Source organism: Chiloscyllium plagiosum, chromosome 14 (assembly GCF_004010195.1).
Source record: "Chiloscyllium plagiosum isolate BGI_BamShark_2017 chromosome 14, ASM401019v2, whole genome shotgun sequence".
NCBI lineage: Eukaryota > Metazoa > Chordata > Chondrichthyes > Orectolobiformes > Hemiscylliidae > Chiloscyllium > Chiloscyllium plagiosum.
In genome coordinates this window covers 78,359,395-78,381,102 of record NC_057723.1, presented here as the reverse complement: position 1 = coordinate 78,381,102, position 21,708 = coordinate 78,359,395, and the positions used below count along the sequence as shown (strand labels likewise).

General features: G+C 45.6%; 1 long non-coding RNA gene across 2 annotated transcripts; it reads left to right on the top strand.

Annotated features, from left to right (window-relative positions):
* The first annotated feature begins 5,869 nt into the window (after nt 1-5,869).
* LOC122556955 lies at nt 5,870-21,512 on the top strand. Of its 2 annotated transcripts, none has more exons than XR_006313726.1 (5): nt 5,870-7,219; nt 7,943-8,036; nt 8,754-8,809; nt 19,650-19,821; nt 21,401-21,512. It is a non-coding gene; the product is annotated as an uncharacterized LOC122556955 (long non-coding RNA). The 2 variants fall into 2 exon arrangements; XR_006313725.1 differs by having other exon boundaries at nt 7,943-8,164.
* Nucleotides 21,513-21,708: the final 196 nt, after the last annotated feature.

Here is a 21,708-nt window from a genome sequence, read left to right as displayed (position 1 = left end):
TGATTGCCAAACGTGACAAGTTTCTGATATGAATTTGATTTTCTGATCCTGCTGTTAAATCATGTTCCATGATTTCCACTAGCTCAAATTTTGGCGTGTCTAATGAGGGACTTCGTTTTGATACAACTGCAATCCAGAGAGTCAGTTAGGGATGTGAATGTGGTGTGCAATAGAGCTGAGACAACTGATAGCTGTATTCATTAATGTGGCGTGGGCAGTAAGGGAGATGTTAGGAAACAGGAGACCATTTGGCCCATCGAAAAAATTGAAGGTGAAAATTAGCCGTCATTAATGAATGATGGAGCAGTTGGAGGGGGGTCATATAGACTTCTCCTACTCCTGGTACTCAATTCTATGTCTGTAGCAGTAAGGGGCTGGAGGAATGTGTACAGGACTGAGATGGTGAGTGAGGGGCTGGTGGGGTGAGTACAGGAGTGAGAGGGTGTGTAAGGGGCTGGTGGGGTGTGTACAGGACTGAGTGGGTGTGTAAGGGGCTGGTGGAATGTGTACAGGAGTGAGAGGGTGAGTGAGGGGCTGGTGGGATGTGTATCGTTATGGAATATTCAACTGCTGTTGTAGGATGGGTGAGGGCAGCCTGGGTGACCTAAAACGTTATCCCCATGCCCCCTAGGCCCAAGTAGGATAACCTTCTGTGCTTCCTGTCCCTCTCCCATTGCACCCCTCCTCCCACCGACACCAGGCCCCTAACCTCACTTAGGCCTGTGCGTGGTGTGAGAAATGGACCATCAATTTGCCACTGAAGAAAGCAAATTGGCAAAAACCTGGCACATGGAATATAGTGTGGGAAATGTGAGGCTGTGCACTTTGGCAGGAAGAATAGACGAGCTGAATATTGTTTTAATGGAGAAAGACCGTGGAACACTGGGGGATTTGGGAGTCCTCATGCATAAATAACAAAAGACCAGCATACAAGTTCAGCAGGTACTAGGGCAAGTTGGCCTTTATTTCAAAGAGAATGGTGTATCTAATAGGGAGGTCTTGCTAAAACTGCACAAAGCACTAGTGAGACCACAGCTGGAATACTGTGAACAGTTTTGGGCCCCTTATCTAAGGAGAGATGTACTGGCATTGTAGGGAGTCCAGACAGGGTTCCCTTAGCTAATCCTCAGTATGGAGGGACTGAAGAGAGGTTGAGTAAGAGGGGACTGTGTTCATTTGAAGAATGAGAGGCAACCTTAATGAAATATATAAGATTCTTAAAGGACTTGACAGGGTCTATATGAAAGGGTTATCTCCCCTTGTGGGAAGAGAGGGTGTAATCTCAGAATAAGGGGGCACACATTTAAGACAGAGATGGGAAGATATTTCTCTTGTCAGAAGATAGTGAATCTGTGTAATTCCTCACGGCAGACAGCTGTCGAGCTTGGGTCATTAAGTACAGTCAAGGCTGAGACGGGGGATTTTTAATGTGTAAGGGAATCAAGGGTTATAGAGAAAAGAAAGGAGGGTGGGGCTAGGATTATCACATCAGCCATGATCATAAAGAATGACAGAAGAGACTCGATGGGCTGAAGGGGACACTTGCTCTGACATGTTATGGTTTTATCAGCTGTGGTGGATCACACCTGCCCACAGCCCCACCCCCCCATATAATAGCAGATGATGAGGTGTGATATTGAGGGAGACACAAAGACATCCAAGGATGTGCATGTTGGGTGAATTGGCTGTGCTAATATGCCCATAGTGTTCAGGGATATGTAGGCTAGGTGCACTAGTCAGGGGTAAATGTAGAATAATAGGGTAGGGGAATGGGTCTGGATGGGATACTCTTTGGAGGGTTGGTGTGGACTTGTTGGGCCGAAGGGCCTGTTTCCACACTGTCGGGATTCTATGATTCTACAAACAGGTTCCTGTTTGTCAGCGGACCTTTTGGAAGCTGCCTGTCGAACTGTCTCTGTCCTTTTCTCATTCCACACTGGAGGTTTCAAATGGAAATCTTTATGAGCTTAAAGAAACAATCCCGTTTTCACTCTTTTGTTCACATCTTAGTGGAAGTTTTAGTTGCAGTGATGGATTAATTTCATTATGAATTTGAGCAGAGTACTGAAAGCCACAGGATGTGCACAGTTTAGTTACGTGTTACATACACCCTGAACTGTGGTTCATTGAGATGGTCAGAAGTAACTTGGCAGGAGGGAAGGGATTCATCAGGGATTCCTGATGAAGGGCTCCTGCCCAAAATGTCGATTTTCCTGCTCTTTGGATGCTGCCTGACCTGCTGTGCTTTTCCAGCACCACACTAATCTTAACTTTAATCTCCAGCATCTGCAGTCCTCACTTTCACCTAGTAATATGACAGGAACCCATTGCTCCTTTCTATTTGCCTATTAACTACTTCCTCCATGCAGTTCTTCAGTTCACCGTGTCCACTTCTCTGGCAGATCGCGTGACAAGTCTCGGAGGACCAGAGGAAGGGTTGCACCGCAAAAGGGCAGACCAGCTGTGCACCTGCACATTGAGCAGTAATCCCAGGAGGATTGCTAGTGCTGGTGGAAGCCTGCTCTAGTTATCAGGAAGTGGTCAGATCAAGAATGAGATGAAAGAGGGGTTTCGATAGGGAACCGAGAAGCTGATCAACAGAAGATTAACTTGGATAGAAAATGCTGGAAAAATAGTATGAAGACAAAGATCTGTGAGGGGAGAAACCAAGTTGATGTTTCAGGAAGATTTATCAGTTTTATCAGAAGCTTTATTAGAATTCATTTGTTTCAATCCCCCATATCCATACCTAGCTTGCCTTTCTATGTACCTCTAATTTTAAGTGGATTTACAGGGAAATGGGTGAGATGCAAAAGCAAGCTGCATGATAAGGAATGAGCAACATTGCTTATTGGAGGTGCAGAAGGAGGATGAGATCTTGCTCTATTTTAGTTATCTCTACTCTGGATTAGTTGGTAGCTCAATAAATGATAAATTAATGTTTCAAGGAGAGGGAAGAGTGAGATAAACTATAAAGAAAACAATTACAAAATAAAAAGAACAACAGATGTAAAAGAGAGGTGAGAAAAAGAGATGAGAAGAGTGGAAAAATAACTTTAGAAGAAGTTGCAGGAATAGATTCAGTATTTACAGTAAATGTTAGCAATGAGTTGGATGAATAGTGAATTATATCACTACCCCAAAACTACTCAATTCATTTTGAGACTGCAAAGGCTCACAACTTATGTACAGAAGGTCATGAAGTTAAACCCTGAGGTCATAATTTAAAAGACATTTGGACAGGGACATGAATAGGAAAAGTTGAGAGGGATATGGGCCAAACAAAGCCAAATGGGATTGGTTTAGTTTGGGAAACTTGGTTTGCATGGCAGAGTTGGGCCAAAGGGTTGGATTCCATGCTGTATGGCTCTATCTGTTGAGGAGAGTCACTTTTGGAGATGTTTTCTTGTTGATGCCTGGTGCTATAGATCCACAATGGCAATGATTCCCTTGTGAAGGGAAACATTGGAGAAAGGATGATGGAGGAAATCTCTTTGGTACATGTCTTACAGGAAGAATGCAATAATTTGATCTGGGTCCTGCAGTGCCTCGACGACATGCACATTTTCACATGTGGGACATTTGCCTTTAACTCAAAATGTGCATACATTGTAATAGAAATTCTCTTTTGTCATTGACACCTCGACCTGGTTGTGGGTGTCTCTTGTGTGTCAGAACTTTCACATTTCCCTGAGTGTGACAGAGATGGAATTCTGGATGTAGGTTTGCTTGCTGAGCTGTAAGGTTCATTTTCAGATACTGGGTAACATCTTCACTGACCCTCCGGACAAAGCACTGGTGGTGTAGCCCATTTTCTATTTATATGTTTGGGTTTCCTTGGGTTGGTGATGCCATTTCTTGTAGTGATGTAATTTTATGTCCTTTTTCTGAGGGGGTGGTAAATGGGATCCAAGTCAATGTATTTGTTAGTAGAGTTCCAGTTGGAATGCCATGCTTCGAGGAATTCTTGTGAATGTCTCTGTTTGGGTTGTCCTAAGATGGATGTGTTGTCCCAATCAAGGTGGTGTCCTTCCTTATCTCTATGTGAGGATACCAGTGAGAGAGGGTCATGTCTTTTTGTGGCTAGTTGATGTTCATGTATCCAGGTGGCTAGTTTTCTGCCTGTTTGTTCAATGTAGTGTTTGTTACAGTTTTTGCAAGGTATTTTATAAATGACAATAGTTTTGCTTGTTGTCTGTGTAACGTTTTACAAGTTCATTAGCTGCTGTTTTAGTGTGTTGGTGGGTTTGTCGGCTTCCATGATACCAAGGGGTCTGAGTAGTCTGGCAGTCATTTCTGAGATGTCTTTGATGTAGGGGAGAGTGGCTAGGGTTTCTGGATATGTTTTGTCTGCTTGTTTGGGTTTGTTGCTGAGAAATCGGCCGATTTGTTGCTGAAAAACACGTCCTGAAACCCGAGCCACTCTCCCCTACATCAAAGGCATCTCAGAAATGACTGCCAGACTACTCAGACCCCTTGGCATCATGGTAACTCACAAACCCACCAACACACTAAAACAACAGCTAATGAACTTGAAAGACCCTATACAGACACCAAGCAAAACTAATGTCATTTATAAAATACCGTGCAAGTACTGTAACAAACACGACATTGAACAAACAGGCAGAAAACGAGCCACCAGGATACAGGAACATCAACTAGCCACAAAAAGACATGACCCTCTCTCATGAGTATCCTCACACACGGATGAGGAAGGACACCACTTCAACTGGGACAACACATCCATCCTAGGACAAGCCAAACAGAGACACGCACGAGAATTCCGAGAGGCATGGCATTCCAACCGGAACTCTATCAACAAACACATCGAGTTGGATCCCCCTTACCACCCTCTGAGAAGAACAACAGGAAATGATATCACCATAGGAATGGTGTCACCACAGGAAATGATGCCACCAACCAAAGGAAACCCAAACACATGAACAGAAAGCGGGCCATGCAACCAGTGCTTCATCTGAAGGCTCACTGATGATGTCACCTGGTAGGGTGATGAAATGACTGAAAACAAACCTTCCAGCTCAGCAAACCTACATCCAGAACCTCAACCTGAGCTACAAATCTTCTCAAACCTCGCTAAGAGATGGAATTGTTTATTTGGATTACTGGATAATCAAGCCATACTATCCTCAGAATCTGACAGATGAGCCTTCACTCAATTTATGAACAGAATTCAAAACCTGGTTTGGAGGAATGGAGATATGATTGCCAAACGTGACAAGTTTCTGATATGAATTTGATTTTCTGATCCTGCTGTTAAATCATGTTCCATGATTTCCACTAGCTCAAATTTTGGCGTGTCTAATGAGGGACTTCGTTTTGATACAACTGCAATCCAGAGAGTCAGTTAGGGATGTGAATGTGGTGTGCAATAGAGCTGAGACAACTGATAGCTGTATTCATTAATGTGGCGTGGGCAGTAAGGGAGATGTTAGGAAACAGGAGACCATTTGGCCCATCGAAAAAATTGAAGGTGAAAATTAGCCGTCATTAATGAATGATGGAGCAGTTGGAGGGGGGTCATATAGACTTCTCCTACTCCTGGTACTCAATTCTATGTCTGTAGCAGTAAGGGGCTGGAGGAATGTGTACAGGACTGAGATGGTGAGTGAGGGGCTGGTGGGGTGAGTACAGGAGTGAGAGGGTGAGTGAGGGGCTGGTGGGGTGTGTACAGGAGTGAGAGGGTGAGTGTGGGTCTGGTGGCGTGTGTACTGGACTGAGAGGGTGAGTGAGGGGCTGGTGGGGTGTGTAGAGGAGTGAGAGGGTGAGTGAGGGGCTGGTGGAATGACTGAAGAGTGGATAGTAACCCAATCTGATGGAAATCTATTTTGTCATTTCCAGAATCTCTCTGACTTTGAGCTGGTGCAGGATGCCAATGTGAATGTGGTCCTGGAACGTGGGGAATCGCAGTGCCCGGCCAGTCCTGCCACTGTGGCATGGGTCACCTCTTCAATTTCTCGCTGTTTTCTACTTTTCATGGAAAGTCTGGTTCTGGTTATTCTGACCAAGGGATGGATTTTGAGGAAGAATTTCCACCGCTCAGATTTGCTTTAAAAGAACCCAAGTGTTGAAATGTTTTCTGAGAGGGAATGCCTGTATCATTGCATTGGCTGTGTGGCCCTTAAAGCTGTATAGACTGGGTGAGGTTTTGTGGTTCTGCTGAGGGCTATTCTGAGCAGGGGTTGGAAAGGTATCGGCAGCAGAATTGCAGAAGGTGGAAGCACATGCATGTTCAGATTTGAATACTGATGGTGTCCCCGGATACAAACCTATGAGGCTTCCTTCAATTAAACACTTTTAAAGTTGTTGCATTGATAATGCAGAACTTGAAATGGAAGATGAATAAATGTAACAGGCCAAATTAGGACTAATTGTATATTCAAAGCTTGAGGTTAGTGAAGAAGTCGATGTTGTGAATTGGAGAAAACCCTTTAAATGGTTATTCTTATATCATACTTGCTTTATTTTTCTCAATTTCTCTTATCTCTTACACTGTTTGATTGTTGGGGAGCAGGAGGGAACTGTCCAGAAGGTGTCATGGCATCTTCTAACTCTTTCCCCTCCTTCTGAGACTTGATTCGTTCAGTTAGGGGAAACTTGAGTTCCTGTGCTAACAGTGATTTAATCTCATTCCCAGCCTAGCTCACTATCACAGTCAAATGGGATTGGCAGTGATCAGAGTGGCCAGCCCTCGGCATTTTTGCCACATGTTAACGATTTCCTGGTCTTAGTGGATTTATTGAGTAGAGACTGTCGAGGTAAAACAGGAAGGTATTTCTTCTTCCTCCCAGCAGCCCACACTCTCCACTGCCACCTTTTGGGCGATCCTACTGCCTCTCCCTATTCAAAGGCAACATGCACAGAGGTCTGTGGACACAGGCTGTCTGCCCATTCTCTTGGCTGGAGAGCAATGTGGCGTGTTGCTGAGTGTTAACTGTGTTTTTCTCAAAACCAGGGTTCAGAAACACAATTTTTCAAGGTAAATATTAGTGAGTGGAGTGAAGCTGATGCAGTTACTGTAGAACCTTGTGTACTGATAAATGGGTAACTCAGTCCCTTTTCTCTGACCCTGTGATACCAGGTCGACTGCTGTTCACTGCAACACCATCCAACTTCCTAGGACCTCAATCCCTTATTTAAAAGGCAATGGGTCCTATCAACCAGTGAACTACAACAGAGACCCTCTGTTCCTGGCTGAGTGGTGAGTATTGAAATGTTTTTCATTAATGTAGTGATGAGATTAACTTGCAACAAGAATGAAGAATTAGGTATTTTGACGCAACATCACAAGTGAAGCCCTCCATTCAGAGAAGTTGTATTTTCAAATTGTTTATAACTTTTCAAATTGTTCATCCAACTTTCTCTACTATTTGAATTTGTTTTGGTTTTGAAGTACCCAAGTTATGTTCAAATGGCAAACATCCAGGAAAAGTTCTGCAATACCTCAGAATCTGTGAAGGAGTTTTTTGTTTCAAAGATCACATGTGTCCTAGACACTAATGTTTTGTAAGATGATTGACTAAATGTCATATTCATTAACTGCTGAAAGTAGGAACTGGTTCAATATATGTCTTTCTGCATGTGCTTTTTAAAATTTCTGCAGTTTGCAGAGTAGGGTCTAGACTTTTTTTTGTGTTGCCAGTTTTCTATCAGGAAGTTGATTTACTTCACTTCCTATAATAGAACAGTAAATAAATGTTAAAACTCCATTTTGTAAAAAGGAAAAGGATCAGCTCTATCATGACCTGTGAAAATAAACCCAGCTTTAAATTTACTTGGTTATTTTGATCGTTCCTGGAACAAAGCGATCATTGCAAGTTCCTCAATGGGATAAAAATAAATTGTGAAGTTTGAGGCCTCTCAGTCACCTGTCAACTCCCCTGGTCAAGTGGTAGGAATGTTTATGTGCCTTTGTTTATTTCAGAAGTGGTACAACTGCTGGATATCTGAAACACAAACAGGAAAAAAAACTGGAATTACTCAGCACGTCACCAACAGTTGTGGAGAGAGGAACTAAGGTTGTAGGCTGAGTGTGGAGCGAATGCTGTCCTGGTTTAAAGATGAGGGAGCAGCCAGCCCTTACTGCTGTGTGTTACCCCACTGCACTCTAACGCTGGGAACAACATCACTGACGTGCTCTCAGGAGGTAGTGCCTCTTTAGAGAACTGCCAGTCAATCTGATGACCAGTAAGCAGGGCCACCACACTGAGTAGCCCAGATAAACACTGGGAGGAGGGTGGGCTAAGCGAGGAACCTGGAGGCTGGGTTCAAGATGCTGGGCGAGGAGTGAAAGGGGTGGATGAAATTTGAATGGGCCCAAGGGATGTACAAAGGATGCTCCACACCCATGTCCAGCCTCAGGACACATCCCCCCGCCACCCCACCCTACCCGCCACTGTGGGTAAAATATCCGAGAGGGTCAAGACCAAGCGCCTGAGTGATGTTTGATTGGTCACTTATGAGCCTCAATCGGGTGGGTGGACTCGGGGGTTTTAAATAGGGAGGTGATAGACAGGGCACCCCAGGATTTTAGATGAACCCCACCTCAACCCATCCACCCTCTGCCTTTCGCCTCAGGAGGGAGGGAGGGAGAGAGGGAGGGAGAGAGGGAGGAAGGGAGAGAGGGAGAGAGGGAGGGAGGGAGAGAGGGAGGGAGGGAGTCTAAGATCCATCCAAATGCTTCAGATGAGTGACATTTTCATCAGAGAATCATTTTCTGTTTCCATTCCGTTTAGGTACTTTCCTGTGTAGATCAACTGATACAAACTGTATCACAACGCAGATCACTTTGGTAATGATATCTTTCACCCTTCATACGTCATCTGAACCCTCAGACACCATCTTGTAATTTCCTTAAATTTTCACAGGGCCAGTTATCTTGATTTAACACGGTGTCCTCCCACCATTAACAACGCTGATCACACCATAATCTGCAGGCTCGGCTCATTTGAAGATCATGGGGCAGTTTGGTTGTTTAGCTGTGTAAAACTGGTGTCTTGTGGGTATTTAGAGATAAGGCTGCTGTCTTCATAAAGCCCAGCCGGATTGGGAAGGGCAGTAGTTCTTTCAGCATGTAGGTGGATGTTTGGAATGGTGAGGTCATTGGTCTGAATGGTTCACTGGATTTTACACCAGTTTGAAAGGATATTTTCATCTTTTCAATTTGTGCTGTTATTTTGCAAGTTTTTGTTACTCCTGCTGTCTCATCATTGTGTAAAGCCCCTTGGCCATTACAACATGAACCACATGAACTCCTGAGAAATGCATGTGAGTGTCTGACACCAATTGCAGGAACTACATTGTCATGTATTGTATGTGTATGTCTCTGTCTGTCTGTTTGTGTGTCCCTAAGTGTAAATGTGTCTCTGCCTGTCTGTGTGTTTTTCCCTATCGGTATATGTGTCTCTGTCTGTGTGTTTGTCCCTGTCGGTATATGTGTCTCTCTGTCTGTCTGTGTGTGTGCCCCTGTCAGGCTATGTGTGTGTCCCTGTCAGTATATGTATTTCTGTGTGTCTCTGTCCCTGTCAGTATATGTGTTTCGGTCTGTGTGTTTGTCCCCGTAGGTATATGTGTCTCTGTCTGCCTGTGTGTCCCTGTCGGTATATATGTCTCTGTCTGGCTGTGTGTGTGTGTCCCTGTCGGTATATGTGTCTCTGTCTGTCTGTGTATCCCTGTCGGTATATATGTCTCTGTCTGTCTGTGTGTCCCTGTGTCTGTCGGTATATGTGTCTCCGACTGTGTGTGTGTCCCCGTCGGTATATGTGTTTCTGTCTGTCTATGTATGTGTCCCTGTCTGTATATGTGTCTCTGTCTGTCTCTGGCTGTGTGTGTCTCTGTCCCTGTCAGTATATGTGTCTCTGTCTGGCTGTGTGTGTCTCTGTCCCTGTCAGTATATGTGTCTCTGTCTGGCTGTGTGTGTCTCTGTCCCTGTCAGTATATGTGTCTCTGTCTGGCTGTGTGTGTCTCTGTCCCTGTCAGTATATGTGTCTCTGTCTGGCTGTGTGTGTCTCTGTCCCTGTCAGTATATGTGTCTCTGTCTGGCTGTGTGTGTCTCTGTCCCTGTCAGTATATGTGTCTCTGTCTGGCTGTGTGTGTCTCTGTCCCTGTCAGTATATGTGTCTCTGTCTGGCTGTGTGTGTCTCTGTCCCTGTCAGTATATGTGTCTCTGTCTGGCTGTGTGTGTCTCTGTCCCTGTCAGTATATGTGTCTCTGTCTGGCTGTGTGTGTCTCTGTCCCTGTCAGTATATGTGTCTCTGTCTGGCTGTGTGTGTCTCTGTCCCTGTCAGTATATGTGTCTCTGTCTGGCTGTGTGTGTCTCTGTCCCTGTCAGTATATGTGTCTCTGTCTGGCTGTGTGTGTCTCTGTCCCTGTCAGTATATGTGTCTCTGTCTGGCTGTGTGTGTCTCTGTCCCTGTCAGTATATGTGTCTCTGTCTGGCTGTGTGTGTCTCTGTCCCTGTCAGTATATGTGTCTCTGTCTGGCTGTGTGTGTCTCTGTCCCTGTCAGTATATGTGTCTCTGTCTGGCTGTGTGTGTCTCTGTCCCTGTCAGTATATGTGTCTCTGTCTGGCTGTGTGTGTCTCTGTCCCTGTCAGTATATGTGTCTCTGTCTGGCTGTGTGTGTCTCTGTCCCTGTCAGTATATGTGTCTCTGTCTGGCTGTGTGTGTCTCTGTCCCTGTCAGTATATGTGTCTCTGTCTGGCTGTGTGTGTCTCTGTCCCTGTCAGTATATGTGTCTCTGTCTGGCTGTGTGTGTCTCTGTCCCTGTCAGTATATGTGTCTCTGTCTGGCTGTGTGTGTCTCTGTCCCTGTCAGTATATGTGTCTCTGTCTGGCTGTGTGTGTCTCTGTCCCTGTCAGTATATGTGTCTCTGTCTGGCTGTGTGTGTCTCTGTCCCTGTCAGTATATGTGTCTCTGTCTGGCTGTGTGTGTCTCTGTCCCTGTCAGTATATGTGTCTCTGTCTGGCTGTGTGTGTCTCTGTCCCTGTCAGTATATGTGTCTCTGTCTGGCTGTGTGTGTCTCTGTCCCTGTCAGTATATGTGTCTCTGTCTGGCTGTGTGTGTCTCTGTCCCTGTCAGTATATGTGTCTCTGTCTGGCTGTGTGTGTCTCTGTCCCTGTCAGTATATGTGTCTCTGTCTGGCTGTGTGTGTCTCTGTCCCTGTCAGTATATGTGTCTCTGTCTGGCTGTGTGTGTCTCTGTCCCTGTCAGTATATGTGTCTCTGTCTGGCTGTGTGTGTCTCTGTCCCTGTCAGTATATGTGTCTCTGTCTGGCTGTGTGTGTCTCTGTCCCTGTCAGTATATGTGTCTCTGTCTGGCTGTGTGTGTCTCTGTCCCTGTCAGTATATGTGTCTCTGTCTGGCTGTGTGTGTCTCTGTCCCTGTCAGTATATGTGTCTCTGTCTGGCTGTGTGTGTCTCTGTCCCTGTCAGTATATGTGTCTCTGTCTGGCTGTGTGTGTCTCTGTCCCTGTCAGTATATGTGTCTCTGTCTGGCTGTGTGTGTCTCTGTCCCTGTCAGTATATGTGTCTCTGTCTGGCTGTGTGTGTCTCTGTCCCTGTCAGTATATGTGTCTCTGTCTGGCTGTGTGTGTCTCTGTCCCTGTCAGTATATGTGTCTCTGTCTGGCTGTGTGTGTCTCTGTCCCTGTCAGTATATGTGTCTCTGTCTGGCTGTGTGTGTCTCTGTCCCTGTCAGTATATGTGTCTCTGTCTGGCTGTGTGTGTCTCTGTCCCTGTCAGTATATGTGTCTCTGTCTGGCTGTGTGTGTCTCTGTCCCTGTCAGTATATGTGTCTCTGTCTGGCTGTGTGTGTCTCTGTCCCTGTCAGTATATGTGTCTCTGTCTGGCTGTGTGTGTCTCTGTCCCTGTCAGTATATGTGTCTCTGTCTGGCTGTGTGTGTCTCTGTCCCTGTCAGTATATGTGTCTCTGTCTGGCTGTGTGTGTCTCTGTCCCTGTCAGTATATGTGTCTCTGTCTGGCTGTGTGTGTCTCTGTCCCTGTCAGTATATGTGTCTCTGTCTGGCTGTGTGTGTCTCTGTCCCTGTCAGTATATGTGTCTCTGTCTGGCTGTGTGTGTCTCTGTCCCTGTCAGTATATGTGTCTCTGTCTGGCTGTGTGTGTCTCTGTCCCTGTCAGTATATGTGTCTCTGTCTGGCTGTGTGTGTCTCTGTCCCTGTCAGTATATGTGTCTCTGTCTGGCTGTGTGTGTCTCTGTCCCTGTCAGTATATGTGTCTCTGTCTGGCTGTGTGTGTCTCTGTCCCTGTCAGTATATGTGTCTCTGTCTGGCTGTGTGTGTCTCTGTCCCTGTCAGTATATGTGTCTCTGTCTGGCTGTGTGTGTCTCTGTCCCTGTCAGTATATGTGTCTCTGTCTGGCTGTGTGTGTCTCTGTCCCTGTCAGTATATGTGTCTCTGTCTGGCTGTGTGTGTCTCTGTCCCTGTCAGTATATGTGTCTCTGTCTGGCTGTGTGTGTCTCTGTCCCTGTCAGTATATGTGTCTCTGTCTGGCTGTGTGTGTCTCTGTCCCTGTCAGTATATGTGTCTCTGTCTGGCTGTGTGTGTCTCTGTCCCTGTCAGTATATGTGTCTCTGTCTGGCTGTGTGTGTCTCTGTCCCTGTCAGTATATGTGTCTCTGTCTGGCTGTGTGTGTCTCTGTCCCTGTCAGTATATGTGTCTCTGTCTGGCTGTGTGTGTCTCTGTCCCTGTCAGTATATGTGTCTCTGTCTGGCTGTGTGTGTCTCTGTCCCTGTCAGTATATGTGTCTCTGTCTGGCTGTGTGTGTCTCTGTCCCTGTCAGTATATGTGTCTCTGTCTGGCTGTGTGTGTCTCTGTCCCTGTCAGTATATGTGTCTCTGTCTGGCTGTGTGTGTCTCTGTCCCTGTCAGTATATGTGTCTCTGTCTGGCTGTGTGTGTCTCTGTCCCTGTCAGTATATGTGTCTCTGTCTGGCTGTGTGTGTCTCTGTCCCTGTCAGTATATGTGTCTCTGTCTGGCTGTGTGTGTCTCTGTCCCTGTCAGTATATGTGTCTCTGTCTGGCTGTGTGTGTCTCTGTCCCTGTCAGTATATGTGTCTCTGTCTGGCTGTGTGTGTCTCTGTCCCTGTCAGTATATGTGTCTCTGTCTGGCTGTGTGTGTCTCTGTCCCTGTCAGTATATGTGTCTCTGTCTGGCTGTGTGTGTCTCTGTCCCTGTCAGTATATGTGTCTCTGTCTGGCTGTGTGTGTCTCTGTCCCTGTCAGTATATGTGTCTCTGTCTGGCTGTGTGTGTCTCTGTCCCTGTCAGTATATGTGTCTCTGTCTGGCTGTGTGTGTCTCTGTCCCTGTCAGTATATGTGTCTCTGTCTGGCTGTGTGTGTCTCTGTCCCTGTCAGTATATGTGTCTCTGTCTGGCTGTGTGTGTCTCTGTCCCTGTCAGTATATGTGTCTCTGTCTGGCTGTGTGTGTCTCTGTCCCTGTCAGTATATGTGTCTCTGTCTGGCTGTGTGTGTCTCTGTCCCTGTCAGTATATGTGTCTCTGTCTGGCTGTGTGTGTCTCTGTCCCTGTCAGTATATGTGTCTCTGTCTGGCTGTGTGTGTCTCTGTCCCTGTCAGTATATGTGTCTCTGTCTGGCTGTGTGTGTCTCTGTCCCTGTCAGTATATGTGTCTCTGTCTGGCTGTGTGTGTCTCTGTCCCTGTCAGTATATGTGTCTCTGTCTGGCTGTGTGTGTCTCTGTCCCTGTCAGTATATGTGTCTCTGTCTGGCTGTGTGTGTCTCTGTCCCTGTCAGTATATGTGTCTCTGTCTGGCTGTGTGTGTCTCTGTCCCTGTCAGTATATGTGTCTCTGTCTGGCTGTGTGTGTCTCTGTCCCTGTCAGTATATGTGTCTCTGTCTGGCTGTGTGTGTCTCTGTCCCTGTCAGTATATGTGTCTCTGTCTGGCTGTGTGTGTCTCTGTCCCTGTCAGTATATGTGTCTCTGTCTGGCTGTGTGTGTCTCTGTCCCTGTCAGTATATGTGTCTCTGTCTGGCTGTGTGTGTCTCTGTCCCTGTCAGTATATGTGTCTCTGTCTGGCTGTGTGTGTCTCTGTCCCTGTCAGTATATGTGTCTCTGTCTGGCTGTGTGTGTCTCTGTCCCTGTCAGTATATGTGTCTCTGTCTGGCTGTGTGTGTCTCTGTCCCTGTCAGTATATGTGTCTCTGTCTGGCTGTGTGTGTCTCTGTCCCTGTCAGTATATGTGTCTCTGTCTGGCTGTGTGTGTCTCTGTCCCTGTCAGTATATGTGTCTCTGTCTGGCTGTGTGTGTCTCTGTCCCTGTCAGTATATGTGTCTCTGTCTGGCTGTGTGTGTCTCTGTCCCTGTCAGTATATGTGTCTCTGTCTGGCTGTGTGTGTCTCTGTCCCTGTCAGTATATGTGTCTCTGTCTGGCTGTGTGTGTCTCTGTCCCTGTCAGTATATGTGTCTCTGTCTGGCTGTGTGTGTCTCTGTCCCTGTCAGTATATGTGTCTCTGTCTGGCTGTGTGTGTCTCTGTCCCTGTCAGTATATGTGTCTCTGTCTGGCTGTGTGTGTCTCTGTCCCTGTCAGTATATGTGTCTCTGTCTGGCTGTGTGTGTCTCTGTCCCTGTCAGTATATGTGTCTCTGTCTGGCTGTGTGTGTCTCTGTCCCTGTCAGTATATGTGTCTCTGTCTGGCTGTGTGTGTCTCTGTCCCTGTCAGTATATGTGTCTCTGTCTGGCTGTGTGTGTCTCTGTCCCTGTCAGTATATGTGTCTCTGTCTGGCTGTGTGTGTCTCTGTCCCTGTCAGTATATGTGTCTCTGTCTGGCTGTGTGTGTCTCTGTCCCTGTCAGTATATGTGTCTCTGTCTGGCTGTGTGTGTCTCTGTCCCTGTCAGTATATGTGTCTCTGTCTGGCTGTGTGTGTCTCTGTCCCTGTCAGTATATGTGTCTCTGTCTGGCTGTGTGTGTCTCTGTCCCTGTCAGTATATGTGTCTCTGTCTGGCTGTGTGTGTCTCTGTCCCTGTCAGTATATGTGTCTCTGTCTGGCTGTGTGTGTCTCTGTCCCTGTCAGTATATGTGTCTCTGTCTGGCTGTGTGTGTCTCTGTCCCTGTCAGTATATGTGTCTCTGTCTGGCTGTGTGTGTCTCTGTCCCTGTCAGTATATGTGTCTCTGTCTGGCTGTGTGTGTCTCTGTCCCTGTCAGTATATGTGTCTCTGTCTGGCTGTGTGTGTCTCTGTCCCTGTCAGTATATGTGTCTCTGTCTGGCTGTGTGTGTCTCTGTCCCTGTCAGTATATGTGTCTCTGTCTGGCTGTGTGTGTCTCTGTCCCTGTCAGTATATGTGTCTCTGTCTGGCTGTGTGTGTCTCTGTCCCTGTCAGTATATGTGTCTCTGTCTGGCTGTGTGTGTCTCTGTCCCTGTCAGTATATGTGTCTCTGTCTGGCTGTGTGTGTCTCTGTCCCTGTCAGTATATGTGTCTCTGTCTGGCTGTGTGTGTCTCTGTCCCTGTCAGTATATGTGTCTCTGTCTGGCTGTGTGTGTCTCTGTCCCTGTCAGTATATGTGTCTCTGTCTGGCTGTGTGTGTCTCTGTCCCTGTCAGTATATGTGTCTCTGTCTGGCTGTGTGTGTCTCTGTCCCTGTCAGTATATGTGTCTCTGTCTGGCTGTGTGTGTCTCTGTCCCTGTCAGTATATGTGTCTCTGTCTGGCTGTGTGTGTATCTGTCCCTGTCGGTATATGTGTCTCTGTCTGGCTGTGTGTGTCTCTGTCCCTGTCAGTATATGTGTCTCTGTCTGGCTGTGTGTGTCTCAGTCCCTGTCGGTATATGTGTCTCTGTCTGGCTGTGTGTGTATCTGTCCCTGTCGGTATATGTGTCTCTGTCTGGCTGTGTGTGTCTCTGTCCCTGTCAGTGTATGTGTCTCTGTCTGGCTGTGTGTGTCTCTGTCCCTGTCGGTATATGTGTCTCTGTCTGGCTGTGTGTGTCTCTGTCCCTGTCTGTAAAACACTGCAGTCCTTCAGGGTACGGTAAACTGTGGAAAGTTCTGTACCCTCCAGATCTGAATTTTGTTCGTTCAGCTCTGGTGAGGGAGAGCATCAAGAACGACGCGGGTGACAACCAAATTATATTTTTTTCTTCAGTGAACTTAGCAATGAGTTCAACTCTTACACCAGAGTACAGGTTTCCAGGATTTGCAAGGTATTGTCAGCGGGTGGCAAATATTCTCATTTCTTTCCAATGTCTCTTATTTCTAAACTTAGAAACACAGAAAAAAGCTGCAGGAGCCAGCCATTCGGCCCTTCGAGCCTGCACCACCATTCAATATGATTGTGACTGATCATCCAACTTAGTACCCTATTCCTGACTCCTGCTCTTTTCCCATACACCTCCGTTCCTTTAGCCTTAAGGACTATATCTAACTGCTTCTTGAAATTGTTCAGTATTTTGACTCCACTGTTTTCAGGAGCAAGGAATTTCACAGGCTCATCACTCTCTGGGTGAAGACATTTCTCCTCATCTCAGGTTGTGACCCTTGGTTCTGTATCCCCAGTCCTCAGGAACATCCTTCCCGCATTTATCCTGGGCAGTCCTCCTAGAATTTTATAGGTTTGTATGAGCCTCCCCCTCATTCTTCTAAACTTCTAATAGCGTCCTAACCAATTCCAATTTCTCTTCAAATGTCAATCCTGCCATCCCAGGAATCAGTCTGGTAAACCTTTGCACCCTCTCTGTCGCAGAACATCCTTCCTCAGATAAGGAAACTAAAACTGAGCACAGTTAATCCAGGTGTGGTTTGACCAAGACCCCGTACAATTGAGACATGACATCCCTGCTCCTGTACTCTGGCAAATAATTAAAGGCAGGGGGATAATGGGAGCTGAATGTTATATTTCCACATTAGGAATGGATTTGATTGTACAATATGTGGAGAAGGATTCTTCAGCTAGCCAGTTCATAATAATGTTGTGGTCAAAACAAGACACAACTGGCTATATGTTCCTGATTCTATCTATACCGTTGGGAAGATACTCACGATACATTTCTCCTGCAAAGTCAGAAAGCTCTTCTGGAAATGCCAAAAGCTGTCAACGCTGGTCTGTTTAATCAGTTAAGCTTCTGCTGTCCAGCTTCAGCAAGATTTTATATCTCAATTCTGGTTAGCCAATCATTTGGCCTTTAAAAGACTCCCTATGTCGGATGTGGATTTAGTCTTGAACAGCTACCCCCAATCTAAATTCTCCGGTTAATGGTTCTGTAGTGTAACCAGCCTTCCACTTTTCTTGTGCTTCTCTCTCACCCTCTACCCATCATGCCCCCCAGTTTAGCACCTTCACCAGAGGAGCCGGTCTTGTGCTTATTCATAACTGACTTAAAACTTCGAGTAATGATCACTATTACAAAATGCAACTTTGAATCACCTAGTCGGGTTCATTCCGCAGTACAAGGTGTAGTATGGCTCTTTCCCTAGGTGGACTATTTACAAAACGTTTCACTATTTGCACCTCTCCTGTATGTGCCCAACATATTCTGCCCGATCTAAGCTCCTAGCACTAAGGGACATTGGAGGCGGGGCCGTAAAAAGCACTCACTACAACAACATTGCTTTTACATCCTTCCATGATCTGCTTACAAAACTGGTTTTCCATCTCTGCTGGCTGTTGTATAATATAGAGGCCTATAGTATAACCCTATCATAGCAATTGCGCCTTTTTTGTTCCTGAGATCTTTCCATAATGGCCTTGCTGGAAGAGCCCTCCAAGGTGTCCTTTGAGCGCAGCTATGATATTTTTCTTAATGAGTAATGCCATCTTTTGCAAACTTATTTTACCGCATGCTAAGAAAATTGATTCTAGCTGCGATATGGATTCACAGATACAAATAGCTCTTAATTACTCATTAAGGACGTGTTGCAGAACAAAGAGACCTTGGAGTGCAGGTTCATAGCTCCTTGAAAGTGGAGTCGCAGGTAGATAGGATAGTGAAGAAGGCGTTTGGTATGCTTTCCTTTATTGGTCAGAGTATTGAGTACAGGAGTTGGGAGGTCATGTTGCGGCTGTACAGGACATTGGTTAGGCCACAGTTGGAATATTGCGTGCAATTCTGGTCTCATTCCTATCGGAAGAATGTTGTGAAACTTGAAAAGGTTCAGGAAAGGTTTACAAGTTGGAGGAGAGGTTGAATAGACTGTTTTCCTGGAGTGCGCAGGCTGAGGGGTGACCTTATGGAGGTTTACAAAATTATGAGGAGCATAGATAGGGTAAATAGACAAAGTCCTTTCCCTGCGGTCGGGGACTTCAGAACTAGAGGGGCATAGGTTTAAGGTGAGAGGGGAAAGATATAAGAGACCTAAGGGGCAACTTTTTCACACAGAGGGTGGTATGTGTATGGAATGAGCTGCCAGAGGAAGTGGTGGAGGCTGGTACAATTGCAACATTTAAAAGGCATTTGGATGGGTATATGAATAGGAAGGGTTTGGAGGGATATGGGCCGGGTGCTGGCAAGTGGGACTAAATTGTTTTGGAATATCTGATCGGCATGGACGAGTTGGACCGAAGGGTCTGTTTCTGTCCTGTACATCTGACTCTATGACTCTATAACTGTTTTTCATAGAATCCCTACAGTATGGATCCTTCAATGAGTATCCCATCCAGACTCAACCCCTCCCCCCCCCCCCAATCCCACCCATCCTATCCCTGTAACCCTGCATTTCCCATGGCTAATCCACCTAGCCTGCACATCCCTGGACACTACGGGTAATTTGGTGTAAATGTCTGAGACCCAAGTACTGATCCGTGCGATACCCCGACAGTTCGAGCCTGCCAATCTCAAAATGTCCCCTTTATTCCTACTCACTGTTTTTTGTGAATTAACCAATCCTGAAACTATCGCCTACTCCTGCGAGTCCTAATTTTGTGTAATAATGTCTTGTATGGCACCTTATCAAGGGCTTTTTGAAAATCTAAGCACACTACAACCATCGGTTCCCTTCATTCTTCTGACGAGTTACATCTTCAAAAGCCACCCACAAATTGGTCAAATACTAATTCTGTTTCATCAGTCTGTATTGACTCTGCTCAGTCATTGAATGGTTTTCAGAGTGATCTGTTTCCACGTTTATACTAGACTCTGGCATTTTTCCTATTATTAATGTTTAGGTTAACGCAGATATCCATATATCCAAGTATACATCCATAAGTTCCCTATTTTGTCTGTGTTTTTCTTTAGTTACTTGATTATGTTTGCCCCTTTCCTTTCCTTTCCTTTGGTACTATTTTAGACTCTAAGGAATACAATCAAAACCAATGCACATACACAGAGAGATAGACAGTGCCACACACAGGCAGTAACATTCTGTTCACAGACAGTGCCACACACAGGCAGTAACATTCTGTTCACAATCAGTGCCATACACAGGCAGTAACATTCTGTTCACAGACAGTGCCACACACAGGCAGTCATATGGTGCTATGAGTGTTGTGTGCACATGACTCCCACGCACTGTGGTATTGTATAGGCAGGACAGAAACACGATGTCAGATGTGGAATCATATTTCCACTGAATCCAGATTAAATGGTCATTGTGATTTTGGCTCGAACTCTTATTTTTGTCAAGAATAAGTCCCACAAAATGTTCCACGCTAACCTCATTAATTCATTCTTGACTTCAGGGCAACTTTAGAAGGTTGGAAATTCTCCAGAGAAAGTGGTTGAGTTTCCTAAAGATATCAGCAGCTTGCAACGATCCATCAAGGAAGCTTTCCTTTGATATGATTCAAGATGCAGCCAGACCCCACTGCCTGGAAGAGTAGCAGTCTATTACACAACATTCACCTCATAATGGTAAGTTAAAATGAGTCCAAACACACCCTTGCCATTGTTGACAATATCGTCATATATAAAATCCTTTGCTTAAATTAAAAATCAATAAATGACAGGACCTCGAATGCCTAGACAATGAAAGAGAGAAAAAAAATGGTGTAAAGTTAATAATAAGGGGGCATATGAGAAAGGTGTAGTGTCCATGTGTATGAGAAAGGTGTAGTGTTCATATGTATGAGAAAGGTGTAGTGGCCATGTGTATGAGAAAGGTGTAGTGTCCATGTGTATGAGAAAGGTGTAGTGTCCATGTGTATGAGAAAGGTGTAGTGGCCATGTGTATGAGAAAGGTGTAGTGTCCATGTGTATGAGAAAGGTGTAGTGTCCATGTGTATGCAGCAAAGGACGATGCTTTGTGCACAGAAATGAGCCCTAGTGTTGACTGAACATCAGGCCTACAGAGTAATTGTTAGGCTTTTCCTGAGTTACTTACTTGAGATCCTGGCCATTTTAACATGTGGGCTCATTGGAATAAGTCACTAAAGTCTGAGGGATGGGTGTACATTGTAGCAAATAATGGTTGGGGACTCACTGAAATGACACATTAGAGATCTATAAGTTGGGGACGCAGTAGATTCATTATGGAAGCAGGCCATTCAGCCCATACCAACCCTCCAAAGAGCATCCTACCCACACCCACTCCCCTACCCCATAACCCTGCATTTCCCATGGCCACTCCACCCTAACCTGCACATCTTTGCACTGTGGGAGGAAATTGGAGCACCCGGAGAAATCCCAAGCATACACAGGGAGAAGGTACAAACTCCACACAAGCCATCGTATAACCCAAGTCGATAATGGAAATCCCATACTCTAAGGCTCCTTATGGAAACCAGAGGTGAGTGTATGGAATGAGCTGCCAGAGGAAGTGGTGGAAGCTGGTACAATTGCAACATTTAAAAGGCATCTGGATGGGGACATGAACAGTAAGGGTTTAGAGGGATATGGGCCAAGTGCTGGCAAATGGGACGAGATTAGGTTGGGATATGTGGTTGGCATGGACAAATAGAACCGAAGGGTCTGTTTCCGTGCTGTACATCTCTAAAGGACAGCCAGCCTGTTCATCCTCTCCTACGAGAATAACCTCGCAGTTCTGGTCTCACCCTTACACTTCTCTTTTAATGTTTTCTTTTAATTTGTTGCAATCCTCTCAGTGTTGATCATCCTGCTAATTTGGTACTGTCTTAAATTGTATGCAGCCCTGGAATGTAAGTAAAATCACATTAATCCAAGAATTGTGTATAAAATTCCATGAGGCAGTTGAGAAGGGGCTGGAGTGAAAGAGCCATTCAGCATTGCAGATGTGGATTATGGTGAGGTGGACATTGTTTGAAAGTAGGAGCACGTTGAGTTGAATGCGAGAAGTGATGAGGCAGGTCCCCAGAGTAAGGGTAGCCATTTGGGTTGCTTTTGGAATTGTGCTGCCACCATCAGGGCAAACAAGGCAAGACATGAGAGTACAAGACGAGATATCATGTGATATACATTATATGTACAGGTTGACTTTTTAAGAGATTCAGCGTTCTGTTTTTTTCTTTTCCAGGGCTTTCTGTATGACGGTTCTCTCAGCAGAGTTATTCACGTTCCAATGGCCAATTGTGACCAACACAAAACCTGTCATGACTGCACCTTTGCCCGAGATCCCCATTGTAGTTGGAGTAGGTAAGAATGAGATGTAGTCAGTCACGCACTCGAACTCAGAATCTAAGCATAAAGAAACTAAAGCACAACTGTGCCCAATGAAGGGGTGACACATGGTCAATTGCCGTTAATTGTGCCTCTGTTAACATTCAGTTCAATGCCTTGCTACACAGGGGGAGCTGTGGAGGGTGAGATCAAAGAACCTGTCAA